General features: G+C 46.1%; 1 protein-coding gene and 1 long non-coding RNA gene across 6 annotated transcripts in view; one reads left to right on the plus strand and one right to left on the minus strand.

Annotated features, from left to right (window-relative positions):
• Positions 1–18,144, minus strand: part of MTSS2 (MTSS I-BAR domain containing 2) — a 79,591-nt gene that overhangs the window by 49,959 nt on the left and 11,488 nt on the right. The window lies entirely within an intron of this gene.
• Positions 118–16,311, plus strand: LOC133369022 (uncharacterized). Its single transcript, XR_009758807.1, has 2 exons — positions 118–346; positions 14,406–16,311. It is a non-coding gene; the product is annotated as an uncharacterized LOC133369022 (long non-coding RNA).

An 18,144-nucleotide genomic window follows, 5' to 3' on the forward strand; every position in this document is an offset into this window, starting at 1 on the left:
CAACCAATCAGCACACAGCACTCCTAAACATTGCACCTCACTTCCCCTCCCCTCACTTTCTCTTTGCCATATTTAACCAAATACAAACCTATATCAAACATTGCTGGTATATCAGCATAGATTACCACATACTGTATAACAATGGAACATCACAATGGGATTCTATCCAGAAAGAAGGAATAAAATAATATAACCACTCCTATATAAAATGACTGAAAAACTGGTTGAGGGAAGAATAACATTTGTTTTTTACTATGAAGGGCATTATTTTTATTGCTGATGCCGATGGCACTGCGACTGAACTTTATCTTGAAACAAGAAACGGTAATAGAAACAGACCTTTCAGGTAGATTTTGAAACCCTTTTTATTTTGACAAGTATTTAGCGCTTGTTCTTTCTTTTTCTTTCTTTCTTTCTTCCTTCAGGGCTGCTGTTTGCTTTTATTGCTGTCTCTCTACCCTGATTTTTTTTTCTATTTTAATATTCTAATTGTATTGGTTTTACTGTAGAATGTTGCTTTGGTTACATTCAAAATAATGTACATACATAGAACAAAACTGAACAGAGAATAATGCCACTTGGAAGTCCTTCCTTGGCCCCCATGGAAGCCATCCTGTTGCCTCTCCTCTCTAAACTACAAGGAGTGCTGATCTGGGAGGGGGCTGGCATAAGCCACCTATTTATACTAAATAGCAAGGAAAGGCCTCTCTGGATTCGGGCTGCTGTTCTTTTCCTGGCATGGGTACAATCCCTGCAAGGCAGGCAGGTGCAGCATTCTCCGTCTCTAGGAACTCCAGGAGAGACTCAGGGGTTGACCACTTCTCTCTTGGGGAGCTCCCCACAAACAAACTCTCTCTCACACAAAACTCCTCTGGGCTTTAGAGGGAAGTCCTGCCCTTCTGAACATGATAGTGGGCCTCCCACTGTGGAGCTCTTGCCCAGGCCAGGATCGCAAGCAGTAAGCCAGGCAACTGCTCAAGGAGCCCAGGAGTCCTGCCTGGCACAGTCCAATGGTTTCTTTGAAGAAGCTCAAATGTCACAGGCAGTGAACCAACAATGGCACCAAAGTGCTTTTTGTGAGAAGGGGAGGAGACCAATGCATGTCCCCTGGCAATCTTTTATCTCATATCTATAATGCACCCCCCCATGGCACGTATCAATTTTTTTATCAAATATCAGCATTGCGTTCAACTGTACCTTTTTTATGAATTGTTTTCGTCTCCTGAACCCTTAGCACTGAAAACCAACTTTCTTGCAAGTCATTTTGAAATTTTGAAAACTACTGGGGGAACTGGACTGCATGCCAAACTAGGCTGGGGGTGGGAGGAGAGGAAACAGCTTTGCAATGCCTAAGTGGGAAAAGAAGTGCTTCTTGAGAGTAAGTGTTCCAGGCGGAAAACAGTGTTTGGCTGGGGCAGCAAACCCTCTGGTGGTCCCAATGGAGAAGTCACCACCCCCTGTGGGGCCCTGCAAGCAATGCTGCTGCCAGATACTGAGGAGGGCCATTTGTTCATCTAGTCCAGCATGGCCTACTCTGACTGGCAGAATCTCTCCAGTCTTACACAAGAATCTTTTTTGTTTGGAAGTTATTGTTATTCCTTTTCAGATTTGTAAGTACAAATTACAATAACTGAAAAGATATTAACAAAAATAATACCAAATGGAGACTAAAACATTGACAGGTGCTTGACACAATTCAAAGATATACATTCAGACTTATCTGAGGGTATTTAACATCAAGGTAAATTGAAAAGCATTTCACATTATCCACACGTATTTCAAGGCCTTAGGCACAGGCTTATCATTGCGTTTCATTTCTGCATGTTATAAAAGGGCCAAAAGTCTGCTGGGAAGGTAGCTTTTTTCTTCTGACCTTTGACCAAATGTAATCTTTAAATAAGTTTGCGAGAGCTATCTCTTACACTTCATTATACCATTTTGATATGGAAATACCTTGTATTTCCAAAATCTAGAAACCAAGGGCCTCGCTGCCACCAGCAAGTATCTGACCAGTATATACTGGTTTCCCTTCATAAAAAGATTTAACAGCACCAGATCTAGGGTTACCAGGTGTCCGCGTTTTAGCCAGAGATTCTGGATTTTTGGGGTCCTTTCTGGGTGAGTCAGCTTAATCTCCGGACTCTCAGCTTTCATTTAAAAAAAATAATTAAGTTTCTAGGTGGTCTGGTTCATGAGATATACACCAAAACATCAGCCACCCCCTCCCCAACTTCAGGGTAATGATCTCTTAGTTGGCTGCTCTAACCCCACCCTTTCAGGTTTGTAGCCAATAAGTGAAGTCAGGGTTGTGATTGACAAGGGATTTCTGAGCCTCCAGGCAGTACCTAGACTGCATTGCAAAGGTAGAAAAATATTGTTTCTTCCTGTTTATCTGAAAATCTCATAAACTGAGTTACAGCTTTCACCAATACCAAGTATTTTTTTCTCTTGTGTTCAGGAATCAAACAAGTTCAAATTTTCCTGAGCTGTTGTACAGGGCAGTGTTTTGAAAACCTTCCCAATATGAAGCTTTAATCCAATACTTGCTTTTCTGAGAGTAAAGTTGCAATGCTAATCCCACATACCCAGAGTAAACCCCATTGAATTCAACAGGACTTGCTTTTGAGTAGACATGGTTAGGATTGTGCTGTAAATTAATGGAACTTTTGAGTGAACATAGCAAAGGATTGTGTTTGTGTTGTAAATCTTTCTCTCCCCCTCCAATCTTATTTTTAAAGCAATTAGGCAGGGGCTTATATAGATATCACTGCTTTTATTACGTAGGCAATTAATACTGATTTTATTTAAAAAAAATATTCTGCAATGACCAACTCATTTTGACAAAACTATTATATAGGGTCTATGTATTTTTACATCTCCAGTGTGTGTGTGTATGGAGTCTTACCTACAGCCCTGTGAGGTAGGACTGCTGATTGGAAACCAACGCAGCTCACAACAAGAAATAAATCCCTTTAAAATCCAATAACCATTAAAAGTATAAACAGTTGCAAAACAGCTTAAAGTGGCATATTCTGAATTTTGGGTTGGTTCCTTATCACTTGAGGCTGCAGTTTTGTGTGCACTTCCCTGTTTGAGTAAGCCCCATTGAATACATTGGGATTTCCTTCTGAGTAAACAATCATAGGCTTAGACTACAAATATCTTTACAGGTTGTGTAAATAATGAACATCTTTGACAGTCATGCTTATATAAATATTTCTTCATACCAGGTCCCAATAAATATTTGACTTCATGCTATGGTTGTACATCATTATTTCTTCTACATTTTAAGTGTGCCCTTCTTCCTTGAGGTGGTCATGGTTCCCCTCTATTGTTTTCATCCTGAGGGGCAGATTAAGCTGAGAGATGGTGAGTAGTCCATGATCACCCACTAAAATTTATAGCTCATTTCCATTTTAAAAAATTAATTAAAATGATTTACATGCAGGCAAAGTTGATTGTTGATCCACACAATACATTTAAAGAACACACAACTCGCATTTAAAGTACATGACTTCCCTAAAGAATCCTAGGAAGTGTAGTTTCTCCCTCACAGTTATTGCTCCCACCACCCTTAACAAACTAGTTTCCATGATTCTGCGGTGGGATTCACGTGCTTCAAATGTGTTTAATGTACTTTAAATGAAAGATGTGGATCTGCCCTAGATATGCTGTGCATTCATAAGTGAATTGAAAAGAATAATTTTAAAATATACTTTTTTAAACAGGGAAAGGGCTGTAGCCTAATGACAGGGCATATGCTTTGCATGCAAAGGTCCAAAATTCAATTTCTGGAAAAGACTATCGCCTGGAATCCTGGAGAGCCAATGCTAGCCCATGACATCAGTACTGAGCTAGATTAGCTAGATGGTACCAAATGTCATGAGTCGGTATAAGGTAGATTCCTTTGTTCCTAAAAGTGGAAAGAGACCAAAGGGCCACAGTGACTCCAAAATTTATTTATGTACTTTATTTACAACATTTATATACCACTTTATTGTAAAAAATCTCTAAGCGGTTTACAGAAGGAATTAAAACAATAAAATTATTGGCAAAAAAGTTTGAGACAGGTATTTTAAAAAAATCAAAATAATAAAACCAACAATGAGTTAGAAACATAAAAAACATAATAGCTTCCACCTGTCTGGGTAGGCTTGCCTAAACAAGAATGTTTTTAGCAGGTGCTGAAAAGAGTACAATGAAGGTGTCTGCCTAATGTCAATAGGCAGGGAGTTCCAAAGTGTAGGTGCTGCCACACTAAAGGAGTGATTTCTTACAAGAGCAGAACAAGTACTATGTGGCACCCGTAGCATGGAAAGCACACCTTGAATTTGGACTGGTAACAAATTGGCAACCAGTGCAGATTTCAAAGCAGAGGGCATTATGTGCTGATAGGGTCTCACTCACGTCAGCAATCATGCCACAGCATTCTGCACTAACTGCAGCCCCCAGGTCAGGTTGTGCTGCATGGGGATTTCTGCGATCTTCGCTAACTGGCTGCCAGGATTTTTTTAGTTTTGTTTTTTTTGTTAGGAATCCTGACTAGTTGCGGGATGCTGAGTTTTCTGCCTTACTCATAGGAATCTTGTTGTGGTTGGCATGGTATTGCATGTAGAAAATCATCACTGTCTTTTTCTTTTTGCATTTCATTTACCTTTAACCTCACTCCCTTGCATCCATAGAAGCAACAAGTGGTTCCATGCTCTCAGCTCAGCCCCCTTAAACACACTGATGATGCACCTTTTTGGTTGCATGACAGTTTGTTTCTTGCCTATTAGTGGTAAAAGAGAATTCACATACTGGGAAGTGTGGCTGCAATTGCTGTTGTTCCCAAGCTGCTGCCTATGAAGGTAGACCAAACCATGTGTGTTTTCTCTCTGACAAGTATTACTCACTGGAATTGGGGATGGCTGTCAAAGTGAGTTTATAGCAGCCCACAAGGTAGACAAAAGGGTAGAGAATCTTCTTACTCTTATTCATTTCTCAGAACTCTTTCTGAAGTGAAGGATCAAATCTGTAAAGAAGTTTGGAGCAGCCATGTTGAAAGGTAGGGGCATGGCATTGCAGGCAGTGGGTTGCCAACCCTACCTGGATATGGATATCTTTCCAGAGGACCCCTAGTCAAGCTTTACAACAGTACAATCCAAACCATATCTACTCAGAAGTAAGTCCTATTGAGTTCTATGGGGCTTAGTATGTGTGTTTAGAATTGCATCCTTCAGGGGCATCCATCTTTACTCCTGAGTGCTCCTATCTAACGTCTCCACAACACTAGGCTCCTTTCTTCCTACAATGGCCTTCTGGTGACTGGGCTGGCCTGATGGCACTTAAACCCTTCTTGCCAGAAGCGAGTTGGCTAGATTAAATGTTCGCTACCCAGGCTCTATCTTTTAGCTAAGATTTCTATCTTAATTTGCAATCAGAGAAATGTTTTTGTTTGACTTCTATGCTCCAAGCAACTGTGGTTGATGCTTAATGTATCAATCCTTAATGACATCACTTGGGCCCGCCCCGTGACGTCACTTGGGTCATATCCTCTTCAACATACCGGCAAGAATCTGTCCTGGCCATACTTGCAAGAGAATGTAAACAGAGCCTTCTGCATGCAAATCATGTGCTCTACTATTGAGCTAGGAGGGTCCCTTTGCTTAAAAAAACAACATCCTGGATTATTCTGCCGCTGAGGGCACACCCAGATTTCACATTTCCCTCAACAACCAAGTTAGGAAGCTGCCTTATACCAGGTCAACCCACTGCACTGCCTAGCTCAGTCTTGTCTAACTTGGCTAGCAGAGGCATTCCAAGAGGTGTCAGGGATTGAAACAGGGTTTTTTTTTGCATGCAAAGCAGGTACTCTGCTGGCCCCCCAGATCAGGGAAGCACGTGTGTGTGTGCACGCGCGCAACCACACACCCCCTACCCCTACAACAGCACCACCATTCTCACTTTCCATGGACCCACAAAGATCAAAATCAATGGGATCAAAGTCAGTGCTGCCTGCTTTGTTCCACATTATGCATTCTAAGTTCTCAAGTTCAGGAGGTGGAAACATGGCCTCTTCTAGATGGGGTTGCACTCCCCTGGAAGGAGCAGAAGGCAGCCTGGGTGTACTCCTGGATCCAACATTGTCACTGGAGGCTCCGGTGGCCTCAGTGGCTAGGAGTGCCTTCTTCCAGCTCCGGCTGATTCACCAGCTTCGGCCCTTTTCGCACAGAGATGTCTTGGCTACAGTACTCCATGCTCTGGTAACTTCCGGATTGGATTACTGCAACATGCTGTAAGGGGGTTGCCTTTGAAGATGACTTGGAAACTTCAAGTGGTCCAAAATGCAGCAGCCAGATGACTGGCTGGGGTTCCATTTAGATCTCATGTAATCCCTGTTTTAAAACAGTTGCATTGGTTGACAGTTTGTTTCCGGGTCCAATTCAAGCGGGTCACGCTAGTGTTTAAAGCCCCAACTACTTAGGGTTCAAATATCTAACAGACCACCTCCTTTCCCACATACCCCTTGGGTGTTAAGATCAGCAGAGAGGCCTTGGTAGCTCCGCCACCTTCAAAAATTCGGATGGTGATGGCCTGGGAGAGGGCCTTCTCTGTGGCAGCCCCTAAATTGTGGAACTCCCTCCCTATAGAGTTATGCCAAGCACCTTTGCCATACAGTTTTCGGTGAATGCTAAAGACACACCTCTTTACCTTGGCCTTTCAAGACCCACCCTATTCCTGTGATTGTAATTTTTTAAAACTGTTATTAATATTGAATTTCAAATTGTTGTAGCCCACATTGGGACCTAAGGATGAAGGGCTGAGAAAAAATTAAATGAAGAATTTGCTTTCAGATTGAAAATAAAATAGGCCTCTCATCTGACAAAATGTGAAGGGGCCAATAAGGTCTTTTCATCTGCGATCCACAAAAAACGCTTAAATAAGGATTAGTAGCCCCTCCCAAGCAGAAGGAGGCCTTAAAGCCATCATCTTCTGTGTGGGTTCCAGGATGCATGGGGGGAATGCGCAATAGCACCTCTGGTTCGGCTTCCTCTCTTGCCCCCATCTTTCCTCAGTGTCCAAACACCCCAATAATGAAGGCAACACATCTTGAGCCAGATAGTGGTAACTCTCCCCCATCAGTAGTGCAGTGGCAAATGGAGAAGTGCAGGGTCCCCTCATGATAGCCACAGACATGTCCCCCTTCCAAGATCACAGACCAATCTGGCCAGGCTGGAAAGCGGCTTCCTGCTTCCCTGTCACTGTCGCCATCTGCCTGTCCATTCTCACTCTCAGAGAGATTGCTCGAACTACTGAATTCAGCCTCTCCACGTTTATCTCCCGCTGCTACCAAACTGCTTGGTGATGGAGATGGGATGGTATCCTCAGGATTCACTGTTACAGACTTCTCGCTCCCCACAGTTTGGCTTGGCTTTTTTAAGTAGGAAATAATAACGGCTTGCTAGCAATGGACGCTCACTGGGATTCTTCTCAGTGGCCTTTCATCCCTTTTCATAGTGACTGGCTCATAGGATGCTGGAGACATAGGGGCCCCCTGGGACCTGGCTCCCAAAAAAGTAAGGGGTCTTCACCAATCTGGCACCCTTCAGATGCTTGGACTACAATTCCCACCAACCCCAGCCCCGTGTCGCTGGGCTAGAGGGAATCACAGCCATGCTGGCAGGGGCTGATGGGTACTGTATTTATTTATTTATTTATTTATTTATTTATTATTTATTTATTAAATTGTTTATTTATTTATTTATTTATTATTATTTATTTATTAAATTATTTATTTATTTATTTATTATTTATTAAATTTATTATTTATTTATTTATTATTTATTTATTATTTATTTATTTATTTATTTATTTATTAAATTTATATACCGCCCGACTAGCAATAGCTCTCTGGGCGGTGAACATAAAATAGCATAAAAATACAATGAATAACAAAATAATACTAAAATACAGTCAACAATCCAATACAATAAACATTTTTAAAAGTAAATCAGTGTACTGTAGTCTAAAACAACTGGAGTGCACCAGATTGGAGAAGATGGCCTACCCGTCTGCTACAGCTGTCCAACCATTTGCTTTGTGGAGGCAGTTCTGCCTGCAAGTCGGAAAGGGCAGCTTGCTCCGTCCACCTCCAGCCCAGCAAGAGCTCCACTGCCTGGCTACAGAGCCTGCCTGAACTCCTCCCCTGGCGCTGAGCTTTTCTGACCACTGGCTGCCAGATGGGCCTGTCTGCCGCCACTGCCATGGCTCAGGGTCCAATTCAGCTGCAGTCAGCAACCCCACATCCAGTTGCCGATAGAAGCCAAGCCATAACAAACATAGGGACCAGGCCTGCATGAAAAAAAGAACAGGAGCCACTTCCAACAGTGTCCAGACACTTCGACAACTCCACAAGTGGACTGGGAAGGCAACACCTTTCCCTGATGTTTCTCCCCACAGGTCAGAGGTATACTTTCTCTGAGCATGGAGGTTCTACTTAGACCTCATCGCGAATTAGACTGTCCATGTTCAGAGGCATCAAATGTTAGGGACCCTCTTGCATTTCCATCCCAAATGTCCATGGAATTGCCGGACAGCAGTCCTGCAACTTGGAAGATTTTTCGGCGGTAAGCCACAAAACCTCATCATCAACAGTAGCAAACACTGCTGGCCAATTTATTATTTATTTATTTTATTATTTATTTTGACAATACATACTGCTTAATCACAATATAGTCTCTAAGTGGTGTACAATGAAAATAAAAATTAGTTAAAACTATAAATCAGAACTCTGTTAAAACACCGGCTGGAATTAAAAAAACTCTTCAGTAGGTGTCGGAAATTCAGCTGACGTGGGTTTTTTTTTTCCTGACCTCAACTGGAAAGGAGTTGCACAAAATTGGACCCACAATCCTGAATGTGTGTAATTCCCAGTGGACATGAGCCATGAGGGGTACCACTACCGGTGACTCCCCCAAAGACCTCAACTCCTGAAAGTCAGTGGTGCTGTAGTGGTTAGAGTGTTGGACTAGGACCTGGGAGACCAGGTTTCAAATCGCCACTCAGCCATGAAACTTGCTGGGTGACCTTGGGCCAGTCACATTCTCTCAGTCTAACCTACCTCACAGGGTTGTTGTGAGGATAAAATGGAGAGGGTGCGAGAACCATCCAAGCTACCTTGAGCTCCTTGGAGGAAAGGGGGGATATAAATGTAAAAAATAAGTAAGTGATCGAGCAGGGATATAAGGGAGGGATCAGGTGGTCCTCGAGGCCCATGAAGGCTCAAAGGAAGATCCCCAGGGCCATCTCCAAGCTGAATGCCAGACTAGCATTGCCCAGGGACAGAGATGCTCAGTTACCACCTGCCACCTTACCCACGAAAAGGAGAAGGGGGTTTCTTGGGCAAGGGCTAAGCTGTTGCCCCTCTGGTAACTCTGGCTTCAACTGGGTGGCGTTCATCAGCCAGAATGAGCACAGGTCCCATTCAAAACTGGCCATCTGCAAGTACAAACCCCTCAGAGATGCCCTGTGCAAACTCAGCTCGCACCAGACCAGTGGGGCAGAGTGGCCGCCTCACAATCTACAATCAATCTAGCAGCTGCCAAGTTGTACCAAGTAGAGAAGAGCCATTTTCTCTTTATGTGGAGAGTCTTCCTATCAGCACACTGTCACGGGGGTGGGTGGGGAAGGTACAACAGAAAGAAATATTCCCCGTATGAGACTGTGTAACAGTAAACCTGCCTCACTATTACCTGTCGACAGTGGATTTCCAACACTTTCTGCTCTTAAGGAACTTTCCCCCACATGGAGCAGAATTCCAATGCCTCTGGTGCAGAATCTCTGCATGTTGCAAAAGCTTCTGAGGTGCAGTACGATGGCACACTCAGCTCACTAGCCAGCCCTGCTGAGTGCAGCCGTCGCCCCATACCAAGGGTACATCTAGAACATGCCCGGCACTGCTCCCCCCCCGGCCAAAACTGTACATTCCATGGGGAAATCAGTAACAGCAGACACTCTTGTCTTTCTGACATATTTCTTCACCGCTCCTGATCTCCTCGTTAAGGAACCCTTGGTTCTGGGAATACGGTTCGAAAAGCTGCATTTTCTGTGAGCTACACGCAATCGGGGAATTTTTACTAGTGTACGCCTCTCCTGACCGTGGCGATGAACTTAGCCTTTATTTTGAAGACAAAATGGCTCACACTTGCTGGGTGGCAGCCATGTGTGGGAAAAGCCTCTGAGAATTTTGGCAACCTGCGAGAAATTCTCCAGCGTGACAATTTGCAGTGTCTGAGACTTGGCATCTGTCCTCTTTGACTTCACTTTGTTTCTCTTGTTTTGGTGCTGAGGCCCCCGCAGGGGCCAACTGACATCTCTCATCTATTTCCGCAGCCTGCGGTCGGGGTCCTTGATCCAACCCTACAGCTTCAGAAAAAGGCGGTGGGGGAAGCCAAGAGGAGCTGAAGAGGGTCCATGTTCAGAACAAATCTCCTCCCTGGGATGGAGATGGGGGAAAAGGTCATCATTTAAATGGAGGCGGCCTAGAACTAGGCACTGTGAGTGCAGGGGCACAGGAGAGCAATTTGGAGAGGACACAGCACTGCAGGCGAGAACATAAGTGCCAAAGATCCTTGGAGTGAGAAACTATGTAGAAGTGTTTATACGCCAATACTAGAAGCCTCCAAGCCGAGATGGGTGAATGGAAGTGCTTGGTCTTAGAAGACAACACCGATACACTGGGTGTAACAGAAGCCTAACCAGCGGGCATGGTTATCTCTCGACAGAAACTCTTTAGGAAGGGCACACACTGGTGGTTGTGTTGGGAGGTTCTGTCGCTCAGTATGTGAAAGTGGCATCGATTCCAACAAGCTAGAAATCCCAAAAGGGACATACTCCTCCACAGAATCATTGTGGGCAGAGATACCTGGCTCGAGGAGTCCTTTAATACTGGGGACATGCTATCGTCCCCCTGATCAAAATGCTCCTTGAGACAAGCAAGCCTCCAGAAGAGGAAATGTAGTAATAGGTGATTTCAACTACTGGGCATAGACTGCCTGCCTGTGAGTTCCAGTTACAACAAAGAAGTGAAATTTATAGATACTCTGAATGACGGTGCCCTGGAACAGCAGGTCGTGGAACTGACCAGAGGGACGTGGAACTGACCAGAGGGACGGTGACCCTGGACTTAATCTTCAGTGGCACTCGGGACCTGGTATGAGATGTGAGTGTTGTTGAACTGATTGGGAACAATTGCCATGTTGCTATTAAATTTAAATATATATACGTAATGTAGAAAATCCAACAAGGCCACATTTGACTTCTAAAGAAGAAACCTCCCCAAAATGAGAGGACTGGTAAAAAAAAGACCTTGAAAGGCAAAGTCAGGAGAGTAAAATGTCTCAAAAATACTTTGCGGTTGTTTAAAAATACAGTATTAGAAGCTCAACTGGAATGTATACCACAGATCAGAAATGTACCACTAGGGCCAAGGGGATGCCAGCGTGGTTAACAAGCAGAGTTAAATAAACAACAGTCAGATAAGTTCCTTTTTGTTCATTCAGACAAGACTTCCATTTTCTAAAGGAAGTCTTCTTGCCACTAATATCATAGAGCACTTACAATTTCAAAGAGCTTTGGACAAGGATTCATGAGTAAGCTTAGCAGTCATGGAATAAGAGGAGAAGCCCTCTTGTGGATCAGGAACTGGCTAGGAAACAAAGTGGACAGTATGAATAAATGGACAGTTCTCCCCATGGGGGGATGTAGAAAGTAGAATCTCCCAAGGATCAGTATTGGGACCTGTGCTTTTTAACTTGTTCATAAATGATGAGCAACAAGGTGGCCACGTTTGCTGAAGATACTCAATCGCTCAGGGTCATTAAAACAAAAACGGATTGAGAAGAGCTCCAAAAGGACCTCTCCAAACTGAGTGAATGAGCAGTAAAATGGCAAATGCAATTCAAAGTAAGCAAGTGTAAAGTGATGCATGTTGGGGCAAAAAATCTAAATTTCCCATACATTCTCATGGGATCTGAACTTGCAGTGACGAGACCTTGGGGTTATAGTGGATAGCTCGATGAAGATGTTGACCCAATGTGTGGCAGCTGTGAAAAAGGCTAATTCCATACTAGGGATCATTAGGAAAGGTATTGAAAATAAAATTTAATTCTGTTATATAAATCTCTGGTGTGGTTGTATTTGGAATATTGTGTACAGTTTGGGTTTCCTCACCTCAAAAAGGGTATCATAGAATTGGAAAAAGTTCAGAAGAAGGATAGCCAAGGTAATCAAGGGGGTGGAGGGACTCCCCTAAGAGGAAAGGTTGCAGCATTTGGCGCTTTTTAGTTTAGGAAAAAGGCAAGTCAGAGGTCACATGGTTAAAATTATGCACGGCATGGAAAAAGTGGATAGAGAAAACTTTTTCTCCTTTCGTAGCATTAGAACTCATGTACATCCAATGAGGCTGAATGTTGGAAGATTCAGGACAGCCAAAAGAAAGTCCTTCTTCATGCAGCGCATAGTTAGACTGTGGAATTTACTTCCACAAGAGGCACTGATGGCCACCAACTTGGATGGCTTTAAAAGAAGATTAGACAAATTCATGGAGGAAAAGGCTACCAATGATGGCTATGCTCTGCCTCCACAGCTGGAGGCAATATGCTTCTGAAAACCAGTTGCTGGAAACTGCAGGAATGCAAATTGCTCTTGCGCTCAGGTCCTGCTTGCGGGCTTCGCATGGGCATCTGGTAGGCCACTGGGTGAACAGGATGCTGCGCACCCTTCGGCCTCATCCAGCAGGCTCTTTTTATGTTTTTACACTCTTACAACATGCTTCTCTCTCTCTCTCTCTCTCTCTCTCTCTCTCTCTCTCTCTCTCACACACACACACACACACACACACACACACACACACACACACACACACACACACACACACACACACATATACACGCACACGAACTCTCAATGTGGTGCTGCCCAGTGCCTTTAGCAGAATCTTGCCACTCTCCTACTAAAAACCATCAAAGGGGTCAAACAATCCAGTAATCTACAAGGACAAAGACAATCAAGGCTTTCCCAAGATACATGATTAAAAAAATACCGCCTGGCCAGACTGGCCATGTACGAGGCATTTCTGGATCTGATGAGTGTAAAAGTACGCACCACACAAAGCCACAAGGTGACTAACACTAAGAACTCTAAACCATCAACTTCCAAATTCAGCTGAGCTTCAAAGAAACCAATTGGAACACAACATTCCTTAGTCCAAAATGCTCAGGAAGGCATGCTCTGTCAAAAATCAAAACCACGCTCTGGAAAACTCCATCCCCCACAACACTTTAAAATAGGGTTCATCACATCAGTTTCGCTTGCAAAATAATTTTATGACATACCTAACAATCTAGAGCTAGAGATTACTGCCTCAGAGACATCTCTGTGATGTTTGCCCACAGGGAAGGCTGGGAAAATCCCCCTGCCTCCAGAAACATGGGTTAATCCAGCCTTCCCCAAACTGGGGCCTTCCAGATGTTTTGCACTACAACTCCCATCAGCCCCAGCCACCATGGGGGTTGTAGTCCAAAACTCCTGGAGGGCCCCAGGACTGGCAGGCTGGGCAAACTGGAGAGGGGCTTATAACCAGACAGACTCCTCCTGGGTTCACTGCGAGTCCCTCCAGTTATTCTTTCAAAATAGTTTATTTGAAAAATGGCGTTTAAGCTGTTAAGGAAATAGGACGAATTCAAGATTGCAACTATTTAAACAGCTTCTCTGACAACTTGTCAAGTTTGCTCGTCCAGCCAGACTCTAGGCTGCTTTGGCGTGAGTGGACAGGGTCAGCATTGGCAAGGGCTGGGGCTCCAGTGACCCCACAGGGCCCTCTACTGACCCCTGCCATGGACCCACGTCTCTGAGCAGCAGTGGGGGGCTGGGCCCAGACACTACTTTCATCCCTCTCCTATGCAGAATTGCTCCAGGACTTTGTGGGACTCTGACTCGGCCGCCTGGCGTTGCTCTCATACTTCTGATGCTGCCACCAAGTAAGCCTCCTGGGGCTTACTGAGAGGGGATGGGGCCCATCGGGGGGGCACGAGACCCAAAAGCTCCCTCAAACCCAGAGCCTGTGCTGGCCACAGGGGCTGTCGAGGGGATTCCCACAATCCATGTGCCCCTAGGCTGCCCCAGAGTAAAAGGGTTTTTTCCCAACATGTTCTAAAAAATGGGCATTACAGTGCCTGAGCAGTCTTTCATGTAACTGGGATTTCACTAACATTTTAAAAAGTTATAGCCAGAAAAGCATTAGTGCAAAATCAAAGTCAAACAAGGTGGAAAAAATGGTGTCCATCACAAAAGTGACAGTGAATGCGTGTTGAGATTCAAACAGCTTCTTGGGTAAATTAACTCTTCCTCTTCCCTGCCCACAGCAGCTACATCACGACCGCTGGTGTGGATGGAAGACACAAATGGAACATCATCAAGACAGAATCCAGCGCAATTCTTCGTCTCACTTACAGCAAAGGTGTGATGCCTATTTGCACTAGAAGCCACCCGTCTGAAAGCGGCCCAAAGCAATTCACAAATCCATCAGTTCAAGCAAAAATGTATCATGAAAACTTTGCCAATTAGCAGCTCTGTCCTTTTGACAATTTTGGAATGCATCTGCTCACCGAAGTCTTGAATCTTATGGCAATTACCCAGCTGACGGAGATGAAGGCAGGGAGGCAGCACAGGGGTCAGGTGTGTCTCAGGGCAGGGCTGACCCCGAGGCACATTGCAGCCAGAGAAGAAAGTGCAAATTCAGTGCGGCCATGGGGTTTTCCCAGAAAAATATTAAATTGGGAAATTTTCTGAGGAAAACTAGAATGACTTGCCTTGGAAGTTTTTCAGTTTGCATTGCACAAATCTTCTGAGACCCAGGAGAGGGATTGAATTCAGCATGTTTATTGCTCAGCAGATATGCTCCGTGTGGTTGTAGGGCATCATCATCTGTCTCTCTCGTGTGCGCAGTGGATACCACCCTCCTTGAAGCCCTTGGAGTGCCTGTGCTGATCCAACGTCCTATTCCCTGTGCCCTGTCAGTGGCCCGCCTAGCACTTCAAAGGCACAGTTGTCCTGGCCACAGAAGCTTCTGCTTCTCTGCCGGGGAGAAGCTCCAGCAGCCAAGAGCTCACATTTCATCCCTCGCCCAGCTCAGCTTTCTCCACCTGCTGCCCTGTGCCAAACAGTCAGGTTGCCACACCTGCAGCTGTACCCTTTGGGGAAGTTTTTTAAAAATAAACCAATTGCCTGCTCCCTACCCAAAGGAGGGGCCACAAACAGCCACCCACGGAGCTCTCACCACCCAACTCCCTGGCTGAAAGACGTGGGAGTGAGAAGTGATGCCCTGTGGCCATCAGGAGGTGGCAGGTGGGGCTGTCCCATCTCCGAAGCACCAGGAAAGAAGCAGAGAGAATTCTTAGGGCCACGACCAGCCCTGCCAACTTGTCTGCCGTTCTACTACCCACAACCCTCACCCTTCCCTGCTGGCTTTCCATATCCCTACAACCACCCAACGCCCACCCAGCACAGCTGACGGTGGCGGGGAGGCCACCATCCACAGAGAAGTCCTCCATCTCCAAAACATTTTTGTCTGAAATGCCACCAATCTGCTCCCTTCTGCGCCGTTGTACTTAGACCCAAGCCATTGTGCTGATATAGTTACTGCTCTGAATCACCCAAAATGTGTGGACTTAGGGGGGCAATCCTTGTACCAGCTGCCATTAGCCGAAATGGCCTGCCCTACAGGGACCTACGAAAGCTGCCCAGCGACCAGCATGGCAGCACTATGACAACAGCACTCTGCCCCTGCCCACAACAGGAAGCATCTCTCCTTGGCTTCTTGTAGCAGTTCCTCATTCAATATGACTGTTCCTGCCAGGCCCAATGTCTGGAAGCCTCCCTTGCAAAACGGCACAGCAGGCCCCAAGAGCCCTTTCAAGACAAGAGATTATCAGGGTGGTGCTTAGCACCATGTCATGGGGCAGTGCCTGCGGAGATGCAACGAAACCAATTCCCTTAACCATCTTATTTGGTAAATGAGTCTCCAACGGACCAGCTACAGGGGAGTGGTAAAGCACAAGCTTTGGATCCATATGACCCCATGTTCCAATCCTGGCATCTCAAAGTAGGAGGAAGGCAGACCGATTCCTGCCCGAAACCCTGGAGTGCCACTTCCGGTCAGAGTGGGCATTGCTGGGCAAGACAGACCAAGGGCCTGGCATGGTAGAAGGCGTTGCGTGTCTTCTGTTGTGGGTTTCTTGTTTTTGCCATTAAAGCGCTCTGTGCCACTGAGGAAGCACCTCGTTCTCTGCCGCCCTCCGGAATGCCTCCCCTGTTGACATCGGGATGTCCACCACATGCCAGTCTTTCTGACAACCTCTTCTGCTTCTGGTGGCTTTGAGGAAAGGCCTCAGAGTGAACTCCCCAGTCTGAGAAACTCTGCTGACACCCCTGTTTCCTTGGACCTCTCTCTGGCTCTGGGGCCTCTGAAACGTCATTGCTGCTCTGCAATTTGAGCCTGGTCCGATTTACCTGCCACCCCCTTGGCGATCCCCTCCCCCAGTCCTGACCCTGCTGAGGCTCAGCTTGCAAGGCTGCTTTGGCCACTCCCCTAACAGATACCAACATTTAAGTACCGAAATGTCTGAATCCTTAAATACAGATTTTGCACAAATGACCAATGTTCTAGAATGTCCCGTCTTATGACAGAGTAGTACATTCACTCACTCCAGTCCTGCCACTCTGGAGAAGCTACGTAACGCCAAGTGCACGAAGAGGGTTTTAGAAGGCCCAGCAAGACCACCAGCTGGTGATGGAGGAGGGCTCCTCTCCAGGCCTGGCAAAGAAACAGCCAGGCCCCTGTAGAGATTGTGCTCCGGGCAGAGTCTGACTGCTCGGATCTCCTGGGTAGACAAACCAACACGCCAGGTCCGTCAGCGCATGAGCCACAGCTGACTGACTGCTATGCCACCCCCACCCCAAGGCAGTTCAAAGGTTATTAAACACAAACACCCCTTTTTTGCATTTTGTACTAATATAGTTTAAAAAAAGGAAAAGCTAAACTCCCAACGCATCCTCCCCCCTCCCTCAAAGCATGTAAGGGCATGTGCAGCAGCAGCAGCCGCCTCCCCCCAGGGAGCCCCAACAGGCAGAAGGGGGGGCTCCTGGCAAGCCCCTTCTGCTCTGCTGTCCTGGGAAGCAGCTCTGGGAGAGAGGAGGGCAAGCAGAGGGAAGAGGCAGCCACCAGGGGCCTCCTAGCCACGTGGCTGGGGAGTGAGCCAGCCGACAGGCAAGAACTCTTTGGCGTCCAATCTCAGAAGGAACTTCAGAAAACGTCCTTTCCCCTCACAGATCCACCTCAGGGCAAACATCCAGGCAACTGAACTGATTAACTGGCAGACATCCCGCCCCCCCCAGACCTCGGGGAGGGGAGGTCTTCTGGGACACTTGCCTACTGAAGAAGCCAAATTGGGGAGGGGGTGCTGAGGAGGAATCGGGAAGATTAAGAGGCTTCACCCCACCCGCAGGACTGGGGCGCTGGCACTTAAGTGGGATGCTTTTCAGGTATCATTTCTGCCGTCTCCACCCTTGGAACAGGAACTGGGAGAGTCAAGCCAGAATTCCAGGAAACAGGTATTCCACAGGTAGGGCTCTTGCCTGTGACCCTCCGGAATCCCTCCCTTCTGTCCCATTTGGTCCTCTGCAAGAGAGAAACTCTGCAAAGCAAAGCTGCCGGGGAGCCCAGGAGGGGGCAGGTGCAAAGGCTTTCCATTCCTTCACGGCCCACACAGATGGCCTGAGGCCTCCAGGTGTCACTTTGAGAATGCGTATCTCCCCTGTGTCAGGTCCCAAGACAAACCAAGGCTGGATTCCCCTCCTAGGCGAGATGCAAAGGGCTGCCGGCACCAGTGGCAGAACTCAGCATGGCGTTCATGCAATCATACAATAGTAGAGTTGGAAGGGGCCTATAAGGCCATCGAGTCCAACCCCCTGCTCAATGCAGGAATCCAAATCAAAGCATTCCCGACAGATGGCTGTACAGTTGCCCACTGGGATAGCATGACCACTGTTGTCCATGCTCTGGTAACCTCCAGGCTGGATTACTGTAATACGCTCTATGTGGGG

This window comes from Rhineura floridana, chromosome 13, assembly GCF_030035675.1.
Source record: "Rhineura floridana isolate rRhiFlo1 chromosome 13, rRhiFlo1.hap2, whole genome shotgun sequence".
NCBI classification, from domain to species: Eukaryota; Metazoa; Chordata; class Lepidosauria; order Squamata; family Rhineuridae; genus Rhineura; species Rhineura floridana.